Source organism: Carassius auratus, unplaced genomic scaffold (assembly GCF_003368295.1).
Source record: "Carassius auratus strain Wakin unplaced genomic scaffold, ASM336829v1 scaf_tig00003867, whole genome shotgun sequence".
NCBI classification, from domain to species: Eukaryota; Metazoa; Chordata; class Actinopteri; order Cypriniformes; family Cyprinidae; genus Carassius; species Carassius auratus.
In genome coordinates, this window is record NW_020523561.1 from 181,588 (window position 1) to 199,465 (window position 17,878).

The 17,878-nt window shown below is 34.2% G+C and overlaps 1 long non-coding RNA gene across 1 annotated transcript; it reads right to left on the minus strand.

The window, feature by feature from the left end:
• Window positions 1-978: 978 nt before the first annotated feature.
• On the minus strand, window positions 979-14,682 carry LOC113070414 (uncharacterized). The gene is made up of 3 exons (XR_003279924.1): window positions 14,258-14,682; window positions 8,580-8,726; window positions 979-3,553 (listed from the first exon to the last, which is right to left on the minus strand). It is a non-coding gene; the product is annotated as an uncharacterized LOC113070414 (long non-coding RNA).
• Window positions 14,683-17,878: the final 3,196 nt, after the last annotated feature.

The following is a 17,878-nucleotide window of genomic DNA, read 5'->3' on the forward strand; positions in this document are numbered from 1 at the left end:
GGCTCTTGTATAAATCACCGAGCTCTTAGTTTGCTTTTATCCTGCGATCGTGCACTCCTGAACATGTGCTGGAATACTACAATGCAGCTTATATCTCACAGGACAGTCTCTTAAAGAGTCATACCTTACATTGTTCATACTTGTTCAGTTTTCCTTTCATATTTGTATTATAATACTAATATTGTACAAATAGAATTCTTTAATTCCCATTGTAGCTCAGATTATTTTTAAAGGCTAAAAAAGCCTGGTTTCATAAAAAGAAGCCAAATACATTCGCACATGATCAAGAGTCACAAAGTCTGACAAGCTTACTTAAATTTAGACCACAAGAACCACCAAACTTTCATAAAGTACACTGTAAAAAATAAAAAATAAATAATAAAATAAAATGAATAGTGTTCTTAGCATTTTTGTCTTTGTTAAATATCAAACCAAATACAATGTCAAACAACAATTCATTTCCGAACAATTAAGAATAACTTTAATTTACTGAAATCTGGAACACAAAAACCATCAAAGATGCCACTAACTTTTAAGAACATACAAATTCAATTAAAAATGAAGTGTTCTTAGCATTTTTGTTTTTCTTAAATATCAGACCAAATAACATGTCAAACCAAGATTTCATTTATTTCAGATAAAAAATGACATAAGAATTTAAGAATAACTATAATTGACTAGAAGGACCATCAGTAGTCACTAACTTTGACTTACATTGTAATAAATAATAAAATAAAATATAAAATGAATAGTGTTCTTTGCATTTTCATCAAAACCAAATAAAATGTCAAACCGAAATTAATGAAATTTCAGATGTAAAATTACAAAATAATTGTTTTCATTTACTGAAATTAATATATTATATAAAGTACTGCACATATAACAATGCACAATAAACATTTGTACTATTCTTTATTTATATATTTGACAAAAATAATATTCAGACAACCATTTCCATATTAAAATAATGCTCTTTAACTGCAAAAAATATTAACAACTCTAAATCTGCAATAAACACATTCAAGGAGGAAAATAGCTTGTGAAAGTGTCATTATACAAATCAAAGACCGTATAAATCTCTAAAATCACAACAGAGTCTTCCAAATCTAAGGAAATACTATGATGCTGACAGAATTATTGACCCTGGAAAATCAAACCGCTGTCATAACCAAGCCCGAGGAGGGGAAAAAAAAAAGACTTTTTATAGAATTCACAAAATCCGTTTGAAAGCTGAATCACTATATAAATATATCTATTTTTTTATTTTTTATTTTTTTGCATTGTGACTGAGTGACCAAAGAATATACAATGTAAAACATTGTGATACACAAATGTGCATACTGTGAGCAATGAAATACATTTGAAATTCAAAGGGCAGTTTCATTGCTAAACATTTAAATCAGTCTCTGCTGTATGTTTTACAAAAAGTACAATATAATTATCTGCCAATGTGGACGAAAGTCAACTGTTTATATATATACACACAAACACACTCATAACCACACATATACATTTATATAAATAATATTTATAGAGCAAGGAAGCACACAGTTTAAATCGAAAACCAATTGTATGTACATTTATTAATATAAAAAGTTTGTACCTGTACAAAAACATATGCTTAATTTTAATTAAGGCAGCTAGCAGCAAAAATGAATCGCTGTACATGGGATTTATAGTGGCCCTGAAAGTATATGCACAATTTGGTGACACTTAAAATGTTTTCAAAAACAAATATTAAAAAAAGACAAAATATCAAGCCAAATGGGAATTTTTCAGAATGTATGATACTTGTCTTTGCCATTTTTAAATCACCTGACAAATTTAATTTTGTGAAATGCATTGCTTGAAAAATAACTACCACTTGAACTGATATAATGTGTAAAAGTAATACAATTTTAAGTGTGACTTAATTGTCTAACACCTTCCAGGGCCCCAGTATTAATAATATAGCAGAAGAAATCTGGAAAACTAAGCTCAGGTTCACAATGTTATAGCAAAAAAAAAAAAAAAAAATAGCTTTGAACATGATGCTAACGGACAAGCTAATTTCCTGAGCTCTGCAACAACTTTATGATACACAGTTCTTCATAAAGCAAAACGATGCCTTCAAAAACTCCCTACTCTTTCCTTACAGCTTCAAAGGAGTCTGAGCAATGGGAAATCAAACATGTAAACATCATAAATATAAGGCAGTATTTCTCAGAGAATCGATGAAGATTGCATAAAGATTGTGTGTTATGTTAATCCTTTCTAATTTAGCAATAAAATATAAGGATGTTTTAGTAAATATCTATATATCTTTCTGTAGTACCTTCATCGTTGTACAGTTTGAAATGATAAAGCAGCAACTAAAAAAAAACAAAAAAATAAAAATGGGACAGAGAACCCAAGACTGCAAGCTGTTTTTTAGGCCATGGGTCAGTGTTAAAAGTTATAAAGTTGGCTTTAAAAGGAGGTTATATTTTCTGTCCTTCGATGAAAAAGAAAGATTACGGATCAAGATTTGGCCGTGTGCCTTTTACGTGGCTTTAGACCCCAGAATCTAAAAAAGCACACAAAAGAGATGTAATTCAGATCAAACTGTTATTTGCACGATGTGATTTAGCAGGATAAACCTCTTTTCTCTGTCCTGACACAGCAAGCATAGTTCTAAGACTTGCAACCCTAAGCATGACCTACCTTCAAAATGATTGGTTGAAAGAACAATATTCAAGCCCCCCAAATCTAACCCTAAAATCGGATTGGCTGTCAAGCTGGAATGTTGTTTAAGAACCAACAAGGATGTTGATCCAGGAACACGTCCTACTCGGCTAAATCACATTAAGCTGACAGACAGGCCCACACAGAATCCGCACCCACAGAACTCCGGAGAATTGAAACGGCTGTCGCTTGCGTCCTGTGCATTTTCATCATTCGAATATTTTGGCTGATCTGATAATGTTCCTAGCTACCAATGAGAATGTAGTGCTGTCATATCTGTTTAACACATTTTACCATGTTCAAACCCATTGCACAGATTTCCCCACAAAATGACCGCAGAAAATGTGAAAACGGTCCGATTCTGATCGATCTACTTCATAATGGTCGTGCCGCATCTGAACCGCACGTTGGCACTGGGTTCATAGCTTACGCTGGTCTTCAACATCGGATTACAAAGCTCTCCATGAAGCATTACACTCCTGCAACCGAAAGTGACAAAAAAAGGGCAACCAAAATACATTCACTTTCCACAAGTCAAGCTTTTCTTGTGGTTAAAAAAAGAGGAGAAATGTTGTTGGAAGCATTCAGTGCAACCCTTGCTTGAACCAAGGAGTCTCTTCCACGTCTCTGTGGGCTTATAAAAAGAGGAGACGGCCACGAGGATGGTCTGAGGTCGGTCAGTGTGTGTTATCTGCGGCAGGCGTATGCATTAATATTCTTGATCACGTAGAAGCCGATGGATACAGGTGGCATGGCTATCGTTCTTCCTGCCCTGAGTGTCCGTGGCTTCAGCTCAGGGAACGTCTCATTGTCCACCATATGCAAGGGCTCTCCGTTCAGCTGCACAGACCTGCGGAGCAAAGATTTATATCAGTATATCAATGTGAGAACTGTAATGGGCTTTTAGATATATAAATAAGTTCATTTGAAATCAAATATCAGTCCAAGTATTATTTTAGATAAAAGTAGCTGGTTGTAGGACTCAGTTAGAGTCTCCAATAACAGTAAATTAATTCTCTGATCCCGCGCTAGGGGGCGCTACAGCTGCATAACCAACCTTATAGAAAACACAAACAACCCGATTTGAGAGTGTTTGGAACAGCTGGATGCCACACACAACTCTACAAATGTTTGGGATTTGTACGATTTTAAAAAAATTTCTTGCTCACCAAGGTTGCATTTACTTGATCAAAAATACTGTAAAAATGGTAATATCTCAAGTATTAAACTGTTTTCTGTTTTCATCGATTTATTTATTTCTGTAAAGCTGACCCTTTCAGTGTCATTACTTCAGTCCTCAGTGTCACATGATCCTTCAGAAATCATTTTAATATGCTGATTTGCTGCTCAAATCATAGGCTATTAATTATTATTATCAATGCTGAAAACAGTGCTGCTGTATTTATTTTTTGGGGGAACCATTAAACCCTATATATATATATATAGTAACATTATAAATGTCTTTACATTTTTTTGTATGTATCCTTGCTGAATAAAAGTATTAACTTCTTTAAAAAATAAAGCATAAATAAATAAAGTACCCTGACTGTTAAGTTTTTGTTTTAATAAAACTACATTTTATTTGAACATACTTAATGCTAAATATAATGCATAATAACAACTATTTTATATGTAATTTATTGATTCCGTGCCTCCATTAAGGAAATGGAAGGTCACATTGCATTGTGGCATAATATTCTGTACAATATGCAAATATAATAGGTAATTTTGATATTTGGATACCATACGTAGTACTTATTACTACAAAAAAGTAAGAGTTTATGTGTTAGTGTCCTATTCTGATACAACAACAGTTGATGGTAGCCATTGACATAGTATGGAAATAAATACTAAGGAAGACAATGGTTACCATCAACAACAGTCTTCAAAATATCTTCTGTTATTTTCAACAGAAGAAAGAATCTCATGCAGGTTTGGAACAACTTGGAACAACAACAGGGTGAGTAAATGATGACAGAATTTTCATTTTTCATGTGAATTATCCCTTTAACATGAATCTTTTAAGTTAACACTGTTTCCTAACACAGGAAGGTTTAAATATTTATTCTTCAGAAAAAAAGTTAAAATAATCCCTGCATCTACTCTTGGTTTGGAGAGACTTTTGTAAAGAAAGAAGCTGTCCTGACCATTTCCTATAGTTCTACACTTCCAGCAGACGTCTGGATGATCCGACCCATCACCTCATCTTATCTTATGGTGCCACAGACTGAAATGATCAGGAAGCTGAGAATGCTTTGGGCCTGAAGCCCTTCTGAAGCACAGTGTGACGGCACGCATCAGATGCAGCGGTGAGGTGGGATGCTTGATCTTCCCAATCAGCTTTACCCCGGGGAGGATTTATGCTCAGGAGTTCAAAGCAGACAGAAGTATGTAAGAACACAGTCAGCGGTGTTTCGCTCAGGGCTTCTGCAGAGGAAGATCAGCATTTCCTCTGGATAGAATTCAGATTGAATTAAAGTCTCCAGATAGTTCTGGAGCTCTAACGACCTCTGGCTACAGACGTAGGTATGTGTTTGAGAAATGAAAAGACCTGAAAAGACAAACCCTTCAAGGCACAGGGAGATCACAAACATCAGCCGTGATCACACAGTAGCTATGGTTTGAGAAGTTCCAGCTCTGAGGTTCTCAACACCGCTGTGTTTTAGATTTAAAAGATCATTTTCAGGTCAGCTTCTACATTATATAGCTTTTAAGGCCTAAAGAAAGAAAATCAGGTAACGGTAGAGCTGTTCCTACAGTATGCACAGATTTTTGTTTAGATAATGTAAATAAACAGGAACACTTTAGAATGTTTAAAAAAGGCTTAGTCTTGAAAAAGAAATGCATTTGATCAAAAATATAAAATTTTGTGGAATATTATTATAACTTAACTGGTTTCTATTTTAATATTATATATATATATATATATATATATATATATATATATATATATATATATATATATATATATATATTCAAGTGACATAATTCCTTTGAAATACAACTTTTTTGTAACAATGTGAAAGCCTTCACAGTTACTTTTAATACATTTAATGCATAGTATTAATTTATATATATATATATATATATATATATATATATATATATATATATATATATATATATATATATATATAAAACTAAATAATTAAAATAATAATTTTATACATACAGTATATTACATTATATATACATTTACACAGAAATTGTTAAATGTCAGGTATGTACCCAGCTCTCTCTCTCTTAGTTTCCATTTTGAATTACAGAAATATGATTCAAAACAGACAAAGACAGATTGGCCAAACACTAGGGAAAATTTAGCCTTGAAAAGAGCAACTCTGTCTGAGAGTGTTTAAGTGTGACCCCACAAAATGAGCAGTTAATTTCCCTGCATATGCGTTACAGAGGAGTTAAGCATTGGAATGTGTCATGAGTAACTTTATAGTCTGCGTGTATATGTTACTCACTGAATTTGCTCTGGAACACACTGATTCAGCCCATATGGAGCGGTGGGCATCTCTGAAGATACGAGAACGCAGCATGTTTCACTATTTCTGACTGCACAGACACAATATACGGCAGGAGGACTAGACTAATTAACCTTATAACTGCATTTAATGTGAATAAAAATAATAAAAAGTACAGATACAGAATAAAAATGGCCACAGATTTGCAGGCTTTCGAGTTTCTTTGGAATCAAAACGAAGTCATATTTCTATAAATACTGTATTATTGAGCATAGCAAGTATATGGTTTATGATTATTAACCGTGGGAATGGGTCTATCAAAACACACATGATTATGGGTTTGTTTTCATACGGGTCTATGATAGATTACTCGCTGTGATATAACTGGTAATTACTCTCTGCTTCTTCTGAATATTCCTCTGTATCCTTCATTCAATTCTTTTGTCCTGATGCAGGACGGAGGGATTTAAGCGTAGACTTATTCAAAGAGTTTCTGTTTCACCAATCGACACCACGATCATGTTTTCAAAGTATCTCGCTTAACTTCCAATAATAGACGCTAAGTTCAGACTGAGGTGGCCTTCTGGATCACAGTTCCTTAAAATGAAACGAGAAAAAACCGAGAGGAGAGCAAAAACTGGTTGAAATTCAAACTGAAAGCTGCTGACAAAACTATTGCCAACATCTGCCCCGGAGGAAGCTGCATTTCACTGTACACTTAGATCGAATTGAGCTTCAATAAACCAAGACAATGTTATTACGCTAAATCAATTGGATTGTCCATGTTTAATGGATGTTTTGATGTTTTGTTCTTGGCTTCAAATTATTTCTAGTGGAAAACTCGAAACAGAACACTCTCTGGTGTTTTTGTCGGCTTTGAGTGAAGAATATGATGTGTTTCTTAACAGCCGAGTGAAAATACAGACAATCTGTGAATCACATCAGAGCCAAATGTGTTTGTGACCAGCGAGTATGCTTGTTAAGTGATCACATTTGTGAACTTTCTCATTCATGACTAATGTCTTGTTGGTTGAACAAGTCGTTAGAAATAACCTGCCAAGACCAACAAAATGTTGCATTTTAAATACATTAGCTGAGAATCTACTTGGCACCATTTATGTGATAGAAAACATGGAACACAATAACTGAAAACACATTCAGAAGAAGAATTCAAAAAGAAAACGTCCACAAGGGTCAAGATAGAAGTTGAGGATGTAGACGTGTTTGTTTCAGCTGTACTTTGGCTTTATCAAGTAAGCGAGCGCCAACAAGATAATCCTCAAATCCAATTTAAGAGTTTGAGGGGATGAACAGACCATGTTTTTATGACCCGGGTCTCTGTTTTACCCTTTCCATGATTAGGTTAGTGCTGGTGAAACGGGATCCCCATTTGTGGAAGAGTTGAATATTTAGTCAGAAAACAGTTAGCACAGCTGTGTGTGTGTAGACAGTTATAGAGCAGCAGATTTATCTGTTCCGTCTGAGTTAATATGTTTAGTAAAGCAACAACACGCCACGTTGATTATTATAGTAAACCGAGAACAGAAGCATAAACCACATTCTTAAAAAAGCTGAAGTAACTAATAATAAGTTCATATAATTAAATATAACACAATTTTGTATAGTACAATAATTTATATAGTAATAGCATATTTGATATAATTCTTAATATATTACATTTATAATATAATATAATATAATATAATATAATTAGTGCTGGGCAATGATTAATTGCATCCAAAATAAGTTTTTGTGTACATAATATGTTAGTACTGTGTATATTAATTATATATAATTATACACACACATGCATGTAAATATAAAAAAAAAAAATGTTATGTGCATATATATATATATATATATATATATATATATATATATATATATATATATATAATATAAATTATATGAATATAAATATATACATGTAAATACATGCAAATATTTAAAAAATATATATACTGTATGTGTGTGTCTTATATATATATTACACAGACACACACACACACACACACACACACACACACACACATTACTGTACACACACATATATTACATAAACCAAAGCTGTTATTTTTGGATGTGATTAATTGTTGCCTAGCTCTAAATATAATATAATATAATATAATATAATATAATATAATATAATATAATATAATATAATATAATATAATATAATATAATATAATATAATATAATATAATATGCAACTCTTCCACCAATAGGAATGTCATTTCACTCAGTGTTACTAAAAATATAAATATATATTACATTTTATTTTATTTCATTTTTATTTTATTTAATATAAATGAAAATGATATATAGTAGAGTATATTAAACATGTTTTTGCATTATTATTTTATGTTCCTTTTGTCAGTAAATCGCTGTCATGGATGATTATTGACTTACATGGAGTGAAGTCCATCTGTGCCGAAGGGCTGTAACAGGTATTGGTGAACAGTTTTATTTCGTAATGTCCCCGCCAGCTTGATTTTTTTCCGTGACCGATGCAGGTTGATGATGTAGATGGTTATGGACCCTCTGACATAATCGTGACTAAAACAAACAAATCAACACAAAGAAAAAAAAATCAACACATTTGAAAGAATATGGGCAGACGTTGCAGCTAAAATGAATCAAACTCCCCTCATTTACCATTTGTAATTCCACATACGTTGTTCACTCACATACTGTAATACTGACAGAAACTTTGAGTCTGTTCACAGAATTCCTTTAACAAGACACAATGTGTTATATTTTACAAAGGTCCAAACCCTGATGTGATTCAATTTCAGTACACAATAACCAAATTATAAAGTACTGTATATAAGCAAAAGAGGCCCCAGTACTACGTCATGTAAAAGAGCTGATTGTTTTCACATAACAACTGTAAAAGCATTTGCTCCCCTCCCAAATTCACTGGGGTAACACAAGCTTTATATGTGTTGGATGATCATGCTTACGTTACAGCGACTCCAGCGTACTGCTCCTTGTTTTCAGGGTAATACCGCTGAAGAGCTAGCTTTAGGGAATATTAACTGAAGATAAGTATCTGGCAACACGATTAGGCAAACATGATAAAATTCAATAAAGATTCTAAGGTAAAGGCAAGGAAAACATAGCTGCAGTGCACGAATACCACATGTGGTAAAAGTCCGACTGCACCGGTCAGAGCAAGCCTGTTAGTAATCTCACCAATCGTGAGCAACCCGGGCCATGTGCATCTTTACACCTTGGCGCACACTGAATAGAGTTCAAGGGAAAAAAATTGAGGAACGAGACAGACCCGAGACTGTGTAATGAAAACATCTCTCATGTCATGTGATACATGTGCGGTGTCTCAGTTTTAATAGACTTTGGTAACTTGGGTAGATATTTTCCAGAAGGGCGCATTAGATCAGACGAATAGATCGAAAAATGATAAACATTGTCCAAGACTTTGAAACAATGTGCCTCTCCAGCATTCGCATGGGGAACGTAAACATGGAATCCTTTGTTTGATGTCAGCGAATGGTCCTCAGGAAGAAACCACTCAAAGCACTGAAAAGCAGGCCTGTTTTGTATAAGGGTGTTGTGATGGATCAGTGAAGATACTGAAAGCATATCCATGACTTGTCTGACCGGCCATTTCAACCACTAATAGAACGAAAAACTTGAAAGAGGCTGGAGTGAATGAGACCCGAATGTCTTGCAAAAAACCCAGTCTTTGAAACATTGTTCGCTTTTCCACTCACACAGAGGAAATTCTGGGAATTAGATAATATGATCGTTGACATTTAACAGTGCCATTTTAATAAAAAACATTTTTATTTAAATAAAATGGCCTGTCTATCATCAATAAAAACAGTCAACGCCACCTTGCCACTGGACAGGCAAAGCAAAAGCAACGCGTTTAGTGAATAGGTTTTTGCTGCAGACCAGCTGTTTTGGGTTTCATGGCATTTAAAGAGATTACTTGTTCGGTTTGTGGTGGTTTTGGTTTGATGGATAAGACACAACGTGATGAGATTTTGAACATGGCCCAAAACTCTGTCTTCTGTATGTATCAGAACCTGTAACTGGATAACGTCAGAACATCTCATAGCTTCTGACGGAAAAAACATCTCGACTAAAAATTAAGATGCTAAAACGAAGAAAATACAAGTGCAGTTTCATAGATGCTTTAAATGCATATTTGATGTCAAAGCTTTAAATGTCCTAATCATGCAATTACAAACCAGTGTTGGGGAGTTACTAGTAGCAATGCCTCATATTGCAAAGTCACTCACTGTCAAGCAAAAAGAAACAACAATCTTAAAATGTCTCTTGCTTAAGAATCCTTTGATAGTCTGATTCATTTAAGTGATTCAACAATTCATTTTAGGGATTCATTGATTCATTTCAGTGGTAAATGATTCATTGTAGTGATTTAATAATTCAATTTCTTGATTTAGAAATCTTCTTTTATTTAACAAAATATGTAAATGCTGCTAGCTTTTGACTCAATTAATTATACAGATTATGAAATTTCTAGTTTTGTTACTTGCGTTCAACAAATTTCTCTCTTCAGTTTAATGTTGTCATCTAAATTTAAATCCTCACCGTTATTGCCAGATAAATACTGCTTTCATTATAAATACAAAGATAATATTTGTGTTGACTACAGTACCATTAAAGTTTGGGGTCAGCAAGATTTTTTTTTTTTTTTTTTTTTTTTTTAGCAAGAGTGCATTAAATTAATTTTTGTTACAAAAGATTTCTAATAATTTTAATAAATGCTGTTCTTTTGAACTTTTTCTATTAATTAAAGGATCCTAAAATCCACAGCTGTTTTCAACATTGATATCAATTACATTTTAAAATATAATAAATATATATTTTTTTAAACAATAAATTTGGTTAATTTAATTGCAATAATATTTCGATATACTGTTTTAATGTTGTCTTCCCCCCAAAATAAATTGAGTATTAAAAACATCTTTGTGACGGCAAACATTTTAACGGTAGTGCATTTAAAAAGATACATTGCTATTAAAAAGCTTTCATGTTTTTGTTGACTGTCCTTCACATTATGAGTACATTTCAAAGCAGCTTTCCCACATGGACATGTCTTTTTCAGTAAAATCGTCTGTCCTGCAGGAATCCTGAAGCCAGGGGCCTGTAGCAGCACAGACACAGAGCTGTAACTGAGCTGAGACACGGGGATCTGTAGTCCGTAAACCTACACTGCTGCTGAAAAGCCGGCAGGTCCCGCTCACATCATTCTGGGGTAATAGATAATCATCAAAGGGAACGATGGCACTTTTTATCTGGCCTGGGTACAGACCTTCCTTTTGTCCCGCAGCTCTACTCCCCTCACCTGCCTGAGCCTCTGGTGTCTTTCAGCGCCTCTCACGCTGCAGAAAGAGACTCCGCGCACTTGACAATTGATACTTGTTAAATTTTATGGGCTCTCACTCTGAAAGAGTGGCTGTCTGGACTGTGTAATTTATGTGTTTGAGAATGAGCAGGTAAGCCCTAAAATCCTCCACTATGGCTACGTACTCAGATGATGGGAATCTGTGTGGAAAAAAATGCTACAGGTACAACAACAACAAAAAAGACAATTTATACACAAACAAATCTTGTTATGGTGATGTACTTGCTATATACACAGAAGTTTTGTTCCAAAATCTAACAAGCTGCATACCTAGACAGCAGTTTAAGGTTTCATAAGCATGTTCTCAACACAAAGTCAGCAACATTTCACTGATTTCTAAGAAATTTGTTCTGGAGCCAATTTTCACATTGGGCAATCAAGTGGCAACCCAACACAGCACCAAAATGGTTGATTGTATGAAATTGAATTACAGTGGTTTCATGCTCTCTGCAGCCATTATTCCACTGTGGTGGGAACAAACCATGTTTATCTCTATTTGAAGTGAAGCCGTATTAAATGCAGTCTGGGCCATATTTAAATAGTTTTGTTCAAAACGTTGGAATGCAACTAATGCAATATACCAAGCGCAGCACAAATTAGCGTAGTCGCAAAAAAGCAGAGCCAATGCTCATCAGCTGTGAGTGATCTACTGACACAGGTGCAAAATAGTTCAAGACGTGCTTTTTTGGGCGTTAAATAATGCTTAAATAATGCATATTTAATAAAGTCAGGTGCATAAATTACTGTGTCCACAGCTTTTCAGCACTAATTCTTCACTGCGCGTCAGTAAATCCTGATAATACTATTTTAATGCCAAAAGACGGTTTGCACCGTGCAATTAGCTAGCAATTTTGGCCCTTGGAGAATTGTGGAAAAAGATGCAATATTATTGGCTTACCTGAAGATACAGGAGACTCTAATTTGCTCAAATTCTTAGAAAAATTTATTCTGGATTACCAGAACTTGGACACAAGGGTGGGCAAATTGAAATTGGAAAGAGCCCATTGCTCCTTCGCTCCAAACCGGGTTCAAGGATGCCGTCCACAACCTATCAATGTTTAATTTCATAATTTCCAAGACAAGTAGAGCACGATGGCACCCACCAGTAAGCACAGTAATCAGTAAGCACCTGGAATAAACAGCAATACTTAAAAAATATAAAGGCTGGAATACACTACACGATTTTTCCCCCAAGAAGTTCACGTCTCCAAAGGAGGTGGCAGTTGTTCTCGACTCCCAACAAGTGCCTGCTCAGAAATGATGTAATTCAACAGCAGATCTTGCCTATACTTTGAAAGACTTTTCCATTGTATTAAGAACAGACAGACTGCGCAGCCTTGTAGATGCCTGATTTATGGTGTGATGACTTTTGCTGAAGAAGAAGAATGGCGTTTTGAAACAAGTTTGTGTCTCTCTTCACAGCAAGCTTGGGAGATGGCTGAAAGGGTGCTTCCCATGTTTCTTATTTTTTGTTATATGTGTTTTACTATAGTACTGGAAAGTGTTTTTTTTTTTAAATCAGAATTTATCTATCTGCACTGATGTTAATATACAGCTGTTTCTCGAGTGAGGCCTATGACAATGGTATTTCAAGTGATTGTCAAAGGAATTTATAATCCGATAAAAATGAAGAAGGTTTTGTCTTAAATCAGAAAAGAGAAGACTGGTATAGCTCTATTACAAGAAACACATTTAGATAAACAGGAGGTCTAAAATGAAATCAGGGAAGTTATAATCAAGTATACTTCTCAGCATTTTCATTCTTCTCTAAGGAAGAATTACTGGAGGCAATTTTAAAGAAGCAGAATGGAAAAGTGCCAGGTCCTGTGAATTTTATAAAGAATGGCACACTTTAATAATCACTCGTTTAACATTGGACAGCTTCCTAAATCTCTGAGAGAAGCTAATATTTCTCTTATATTAAGAAAGCTAAACCTCCAGAAGTCTGCTCTTCAAATACACCTGTGTATTTATTTAATATGGACATTAAATTGCTATCTAAAATCCTGGCTTCCTGTTTGGAGAATGTAACAACTGAGGCCGTTCGTCTTGCAACAAAATAAGATGTCTCCTTAATTTTATACAAACTTTTAAACTGCATTTAAATATTTTTTTTGGGGGGGGGGGGGGGGTTGGAGAAATTTTATTAACCTCTGTTCTCACTCCAGTTGTGAACAATCTGGATTTCAGACATGATGCAAGGCTTTAATTTTGGGTGAACCAAAGTATATTTGATGAAGCAGATTTGATGTCTTTTGAGGAGCTGGTACATTGTCCACGCACGTTTTTGCATTTTTTATAAATAACAGATTATTTTCAAAGATACCTCTTTAATATGAGAAGTCTGTCTCCTATAGAAAAACTGCTTATTTGTTAACTGTTCTGCAGAAGGGTTTTCCTGTTCATGTGCCTCAAGTGAATGCATAATTGTTTTTAACTTGTAATGTCCTATAAACGATTTTATGGCATATAATTTTATGACCTGGGAATTCCGGCTTCATGTAAAAGTTAAAAAATGTTCAATAAATACAACGTCCATAAAATATAATTAGTCATTTATGACAGACCTAAAAACGCATTTTATGTTTTTGTTTTATTTTAGATACCAATGAAGCTTACTAGGTTTTGGAACAGAATTGATGTACTTGTATGAATAAATCTTACATCAGGCAGTCTAATGAGAACCTACTTGTGAAAGCTGGTGCAGTGCGCATAGATGCGGAGTTTGTCCCGGATCACCCGTCCAGGGCGTGGTTTCCTCTGGAGACCTGCGACGTGCACCGCAAGCACCCTCGGGCCCACCAGACGTTTAAAGAGCAGAGATAACCAGTAATCCTACAATGCCAACACACAAAACACGTGTTATAAAATAAAAAGCATCACTGAGCCATTTTAACTGGAGCTCTGCCATGTCAACACGCATGTTAGGTCAAGCAATTCTGTCATAGAACCATGTTAGCGTGGTGCACCTCTGCATAAGAAACATGATTCATGCAAGATGATTCTGGTTTAAATACACGGGACAGATGTGGCATTTCTCTGCCAGCACAAATCCAATGAATTCCAGCATCCTTCCATCTTTCAAAGGAGTTTTAATTTTAGAATTGGTAAAAAGAAAGCTGCAGATTGCTTAATTTGAAAAGTGAAAGAAAAAAATTTAGGCGCAACATAAGTTTCTCATATCTGCCTTCTGCCTTCTGTTTTTGTTTTTTTAAGAAATACACATGCGCTTCAGTCTTTTATTGAGAAAGACATTTTCTTGGATGCTCGAATGGAGAGATATAGGCATAGTCTTTCTTTGGAAGCTTTTCCTGTTAAATCTAAGAAACAACAAAGCAAAAAAATCTTCTCGACCATAATAAATTAAATGGCTTATAGAACTCAAAGATACACATTGTAATTTTTGCTTTCTGCCATCAGGGGGAATCAGTCACTCTATTACAGGAAAAACAAAACAGATAAAGATGCATTTGCAAACCGTACCTTTGAAAAATGCTGCTTTAAATCTGCATTAATTTTCAACTTGTGTGTTTGTGTATGTTCATGATTGTGCATCCAAAATATAATCCTGCTATTATCCTTATGGTCCAAAAACCAGTCTATACTTAATCAGCTCATTTAAGCTACTATCTGGTAAAACCATAATCGCATCAGATTCGTTGCATGAATAAGAGTTTCAACTGGACATTAACTAGCTTAGTGTAACCAGAGAACTGTTTCTTACATAATTAAATACATTTTTATTGCATGGATGGCTACCTGAATTTCACAGGCATGACTGCAATAGGTCTCTATCCTAATACCTCTCGTCAGTTCCTAAATTCAACACCTAATTGAACTGGTTCAAAGCAGCATGTGTGCATCAGGAAGTTCCCATGCAATCCTGCATATGGCAGCATTTAAAGGCTTCTTGTGCAGGGAAACTTTAACTTAATTTGCTCCGGCAGTGTACATTGTGCAGCATCTGCTATAGGCAGTGGGAAAAAGAGATTCGGGAATGGGTGGGTCTCTTACAACTGCAATTTTACAAAAAACTGCATGTTATAAAAACATAAAAATACAAATCTCAGATATTGCATTTTGATATGATGCAGTGAAGCTTCTGAATCAATTAAATTTTCTGTTTGAAAGTGATTTGATTTCAAAACAATATATTTATGTATTTTAAATGCTAATGTCAACAAATTAGTGCTGCAGACAGAAATAACAACATGAGCACAATGTTGTCCAGGGTTTCAAACTGGTGTATACTGATATATTGCATAGTCTAATGTAATGCAGATGCAGGTGCACTAGGCCACTACAACAAACACAAACATGACAACAATCTCAGGACCCTTATTGTATTTTCTTATTGTTGAAAACACTGTGTTGGCAGATAATACCAGTTATTTAGCTTAGAAAACATTTCTCAGCCCTCCCAGTAAAACTAGGATTATGCTGAAGCTATAATGACTGAATAACATAGAGACCACTTTAATAATGATTAAATTAAAGTCAAACCACTAAAGCCCTGAGAGATTAAAGGATATGACCAACTTACTTTTCTTTAATACCAACAGGATATAAGCAAATGCCATGTCCTGTCATGGGAGACAGACACATGTTAACTTGACGTGAGAGTGTGCAACAAAAACGAAGCAATTTCAACCACAAAATAAACAACTGGGAGCAATAAGAACCTGCATTTTAATAATACTTAAAGGTGAAGCGTGTAAATTTCACACCACACTAACCACGGACACTAAATGGAATTACAAAAAAGACTGGACGGGAAGAATTTCTAGGAAAAGAAAAGAGTGGTTTTTGCCAGTGTAAAACATTCTGCCAGGAAGCTGGAGTTTGCCATGGCCCGAGATCAAGCCCACAAACATGCCTCTATGATATTGTGCTGTTGAAATATTGCTGGGCATGCTGCAGTTGGGCGCGGTTGCATATTAGTCTGATTCAAACCCAAGCTGCTCTGTTATTCTGATCTGATACACGTGTAAGGGCAACTTTTAAGTGATTTGTAAAAGCAATATCACATCTTTGTTAATATGAATCATGAGATTCAGTTGGGCAGAGTATTGAAGAGAAGTGTGCTATTTCTTTCATCATGGTAGATAAAAAATAAAAACAAAACAAAATTAATTTAAAGATTCATATTGATATTAAAAAATAATATTGTGCAGATTATTTAAAAAAGTCGACTATTACACAAAATACATTAAAAACATAAAATACAATGAAAACAATATTAATAATAACATTATTGTGCAAATTATTGAAGAGAGGTGCACTTTTTACTTCTATAGCAGATGAAAAAACTATAAATAAATAAGTATATAAATAAATAATAGTGCAGTGCATTGCATTGAAGAGAGGTGTGCTATTTATCTATCACATTAAAAATAAAAAATAAATAATATTGATATTAATTAATATTATTGTGCAGATTATTAAAGAAGTCTACTATAACATAATTACAAATAAAAAAACATAAAATACAATAATTGTTTTGAATTGTATTCTTTTAAAAAAATAATATTATTATTAATATTATTTTGCAGATTTCTAAAAAGAGGTGTACTAATGCTTTCACCAGCAGATAAAAAAAAAAAAAAAAAAAAAAAAAAATATATATATATATATATATATATATATATATATATATATATATATATATATATATATATATGTATGAATGAATGAATGAATGAATGTGCACATTATTAAAGAGAGGTGTGTTACTGCTTTCATGAGCAGATTGATTAAATAAATGGCCAAAATATTACAGGAGGTGCGCTATTGCTTTAACCTAACATGTGTATGTAAGTAAATAAATAAATAAATATACTAATTATTGAAAATATTCAATATGAACTTGGATTTAGAAAACTATTTTAACATAAAAAATTACACATATCACCTAATAGTCGAAATGGGTGGATGTATAGTTCTTTGTGAATTACTGACAGAAAACTTATTATTGTCGCACTTGTGAAATCTCCTGGTTTCTGATTAGTATCCAATCAAAAAGACTGGGGTGAAAACACAAGAAACAACAAGAGACAGGGGTTTAAAAAAAGAAGCAAAGCAAGAAGAGGAGATGAGGTCATCTGCTGAGGTGTGAAGGAAAGAAACTGAGACATGACTCAGTAAGGATTAAAGAGAAAAGGTTGCACCGTAAATTTTCCACGCAGGCTGGACAGGTTGCGGCTGTTGCGAATTCTCAGTGGGGCTTCTGGCAGTTCCCACAGACATCCAGCTATGTTTAAAGCTATTGCGATCCCAGCAGGGGGCGATTGGTCCTTGGAATAACTAGAGA